This window comes from Saccopteryx bilineata, chromosome 4 (assembly GCF_036850765.1).
Source record: "Saccopteryx bilineata isolate mSacBil1 chromosome 4, mSacBil1_pri_phased_curated, whole genome shotgun sequence".
Classification (NCBI taxonomy): Eukaryota; Metazoa; Chordata; class Mammalia; order Chiroptera; family Emballonuridae; genus Saccopteryx; species Saccopteryx bilineata.
This window is the reverse complement of record NC_089493.1, coordinates 130839489-130843854: the sequence shown is the minus strand read 5'-3', so window position 1 is coordinate 130843854 and position 4366 is coordinate 130839489. Positions and strand designations below refer to the sequence as shown.

General features: G+C 51.5%; 1 pseudogene; it reads right to left on the bottom strand.

The window, feature by feature from the left end:
* Positions 1-240: 240 nt before the first annotated feature.
* On the bottom strand, positions 241-1857 carry LOC136335957 (destrin-like; annotated as a pseudogene).
* Between the last annotated feature and the right edge of the window lie 2509 nt (positions 1858-4366).

The following is a 4366-nucleotide window of genomic DNA, read 5'->3' as shown; positions in this document are numbered from 1 at the left end:
GCCAATAAAAATCTAATTTCACACCAATCACATATTAGATTTTATTTTTACACATTACATTTTTAAAGATTTATTTAGGGCTGTTTGCACAGGTTTATAGAATATTTAGTTTAACAGGTGATAAGATAGCTGCCCTCCTCAGCTATCTGAGACTCTGGCCTAAACATATTTGCTTTATTGATATTACAAGAGGATAACATTAGACATGGAAACTTTTGATTTGCGGCACTGAATGTTGGTTCACACGGGGCATCCTGCAAAAGCTGCAATTAAGGGTCCACCTTGCTTTTCAGCAACACAAGCCTGATTGAGGTCTTCTGGCCCATTTGCTTGACATTCATGTTTTAGGCCTGGAAATTTCTTTTCTCTCTCTCTTTTTTTTAAAATTCAGTGAGCAGAGGGAAGGCAAAGAGACAGACCTCAGCATGTTCCCCTACTGGGGAACCGATGGCTGAGGTGGAGACCATGGGGCTATCCTCAGTGACCTGGGCCAACTCACTCCAATCTAGCCATGGCTACAGGAGGGGAGGAGAAGAGAGTGATAGAGAGAAAGAAGCGAGAGGAGGAGGGGTAGAGAAGTAGATGAGCATTTCTCATGTGTGCCCTGACTGGGAATTGAACCCGGGAAATCCACATGCCGGCCGACGCTGTACCACTGAGCCAACCAGCCAGGGCTGGAAATTTCTTTCTTTCTTTCTTTCTTTCTTTCTTTCTTTCTTTCTTTCTTTCTTTCTTTCTTTCTTTCTTTCTTTCTTTCTCTTTTTTTCTTTCTTTCTTTCTTTTTCTTTTCTTTTCTTTTTTTTAGCAAGAGTGAAAGAGAGACAGACAGACAGGAAGGGAGAGAGATGAGAAGCATCAACTTGTACTGTGGCACCTTAGTTGTTCACTGATTGCGTTCTCATAGCCAGTGACCCATTACTCAAGCCAGAGACCTTGAGCTTCAAACCAGCAACCATGGAATCATGTCTATGATCTTGCACACAAGCTGGTGAGCCCGAGCTCAAGCCGGTGAGCCTGAGCTCACGCCGGTGATCTTGGGGTTTCTAACCTGGGTCCTAAGCATCCCAGGCCAATGCTCTATCCACTGCGCCACCACCTGATCAGGCTGGAAATTTCTTTTTGATTGCATCCTCAAGGCTCACATAGATCATTTTACTTTTCAGAGGTGCTGGCTCTGGCATTCACAAAACAAAACATCAGCTGCTCTTTTCTGGATTCCTGGGTTTTGAAGCTTGCATCCTACAAAGCATAGTGACAGTCTTTCTCAGAAAGCATTCCCAAAACATGGTTTAGGATCAGTTATGGTTACCCAACACATCCAAAAAAGAGCTCTTTTCCATCTTCTACAACCAGGTGCTATTGTCGGCACTGAGACAAAAAATGACAGTCTTCTTTCTTTTTTTTTTCTTTTTTTTTTTTCATTTTTCTGAAGCTGGAAACAGGGAGAGACAGTCAGACAGACTCCCGCATGCGCCCGACCGGGATCCACCCGGCACGCCCACCAGGGGCGACGCTCTGCCCACCAGGGGGCGATGCTCTGCCCATCCTGGGTGTCGCCATGTTGCGACCAGAGCCACTCTAGCGCCTGAGGCAGAGGCCACAGAGCCATCCCCAGCGCCCGGGTCATCTTTGCTCCAATGGAGCCTTGGCTGCGGGAGGGGAAGAGAGAGACAGAGAGGAAAGCGCGGCGGAGGGGTGGAGAAGCAAAATGGGCGCTTCTCCTGTGTGCCCTGGCTGGGAATCGAACCCGGGTCCTCCGCACGCTAGGCTGATGCTCTACTGCTGAGCCAACTGGCCAGGGCCAGTCTTCTTTCTTTTCTTGATTTTTTCTGGTGTGGACCACTTCCTAACTTTCATGTCTGACATGTCATGTATGACATATTTCATCAGCAACTTGCACAGCAGTGGCAAGGATGCGGGGGAAGACGACAGTCAGCCGGGCCCTCCTCATGCAGCAGGACTGAATCACCAAGGGAGGAGGCCACAAGGGCTCAAGCCTGCCAGAGGGCATGCGTGCCTCTTGGGCCCACCCAGGACAGTGCGTGTCACGTGCTGCACCCCTCCCCAGCTGCATTTGAAGGCAGCTGGTCAGCTCTAGTAAATGGACCATTCATGACCAAATGCTGCCTGCTCTGGACCTGGGCCTTTGCCATCCTTCTCACCCTCTGCAGCAGTCCCCTGCCCTCCTGCAGTCCCTACCTTCTGGCGGGCAAGCCAGCTATAGCTCACTTGGCTCAGTTAGCTCAGTCATTAGCACCTCATCAGGCCCCCTAAGAAGGGGCTTCAGGACATCTCCATGGCCTCTTGGCCTAGGGTTGGGGCAAGTCCAGGCAGGCCAAGGGGGCCAGGCTGCAAGGCCATTGTGCCACAGGTGTCTCCCAGCACAGGGCAGTGGTGCCAATTTAAGAACCCCTCAGGAGCTGGGAGGCAGAGGAGCCCCACTCAGGACTGGGCTTCTCCCAGCAATCCCCAGGACCTACACGCACCTCCTCAGCAGCTCTGTTTATCTGGGGGAACCTTGGCTGTCTGGGACATCAGGGAGATGAGCAGGGCAGGGTAGGAGGACAGCCAGTCCGCAAGGTCCCCTAGGGAAGGAGGCAAAACCAGTTGGGGGTCAGATTAGGGAGCTGAGAGGGGAGTAGGGATGGGGGTGATCTGTGACCACTAGGAGCAGAGAAAGCCTCCCAAAAAAGCTGTGAGATGCTGCATGCAGGACCACAGCATGTGGAGTGGCTCTGGGGTCTGGGGCAGGCTAACACTGTCCCTGACTAAGCTCCGTTTCCTCACGGTTAACATCAGGACAATAGTAACAGCCCCAGGTTCTAGAGAGGATGACAGGAGGTGGGCTGATGAGTGAGCAATAGTGCTATGGGGGTGAGAGATAGGCAGCAGCGTCACTCAGGCCATACGGAAGGAGGTGAGTATCAAGGGAAGTCACCTCTTGTAGCCTTCCCCCCACTCCCAACTCAGCGCTGCACTGGCTCAGGGAGAGAGGTCTTTTTTTTTTTTTTTTTTTTTTTTTTTTTTTTTTTTTTTTGAGAGAGGTCTTGATGGGAGTGGTGGGTCCCACCAAGTGCTGCTCAGTGTAGGTAGAGGAGAGTACCTTGGGCCCAGGGAACCTGTGTGAACTGCCCAGGGTCCCAGACAGGCAGGAAGTCAGCCACCGCCACCTCCCCACCCCTAGCCGCAGCCGCAGACTGAAGCAACCTGGGAATGTGGTCAGTCCTGAGATTCTAGCCCCAGCGCAGCAGAGGCAATAGACTTCAGCTGGGGAGAAGCTTGGCTGGGGCGGCGCCTGCTTCCTGGGTGAGTCTCCGGTTCAGCTCAGAGGAGTCTCACTTCTGCTTCCCTGTCCTGGCGCCAGAAACCCCTGTTAGTGTCCCCTTCCCTGAGATAAGCACCACCTTTTTGGGGATGCTCTGGTGAATCAAAAGGCATCAGCCACCCTGGCTGGTAGCTCAGTATGTTAGAGCATTTTCCTGATATGCCAAGGTTGAGGGTTCGATCTTAGGTTAGGGCATGTATAGGAAGCAACCAGTGGATGCATAAATAAGTGGAACAACAATTGACATTTATTTCTCTCTCTCTAAAAAAAAGGCACCAGCCACTTAATCCAGACTCAGACCCCAACCTGCCCTCATAGCTGTGGAACCTCAGTTAAGGCCCTTCACCTCTTTTGAGCTGCAGAGTCCATGACATGGGGTGAATGATGATCCTGGCCCAGGATCATGGTGAGCACTAGTGCCCGGTGTGCCCCTGCACTTGAATGGGTCTGACTGACAGGCAGTAAACACTCCGGAAGCCTGTGCTCCTCCTCCTTTCTTAGAAGTGCTCAGGACCCTGGGAAAGTGTGGGGTTGAAATCTGCTTTCCCTGGTCTGGAGGAGAAGTTCTGCTCATCAAGGTGGGAATGCCAGAAAGCCAAAACCACCTCGCCAGTCTCTCCTCCCTCTGAAGGCTCAGAGCTGGAGGGGAAGAGCAGCAAGTCCTTCCAGTAACATCTCCTGCTTTCAAGCCTCTGGTTCCCAGCCCTCCCTTAGCTGCTCCAGGACCAGCCCACCTCCCAACCCTGTTCTTGCCCCATTTCTATCCTGATTATGAGACAACAACCAGAAAATGCACCAGAACAATCCTCTAATATTAGGGATAAAGACCTTGAGATGAGTTTGTTCAAATAAGGGGAAGGGACGCTAAAATTCCTTGGCTCCTTGGCTCTAAGGGGCAATCAGAGGGGATCTCACTGCCCTGGCATGGTTTTCTTTGCCCATGATGATCTTCTGAGTGGCACTCTGTAGAAGTCCACAGGGGCTTCCTGTGACCTGCACTGAATGTGCTCTGTGCTGACCACAGCCTGAGCCCTACTTGTG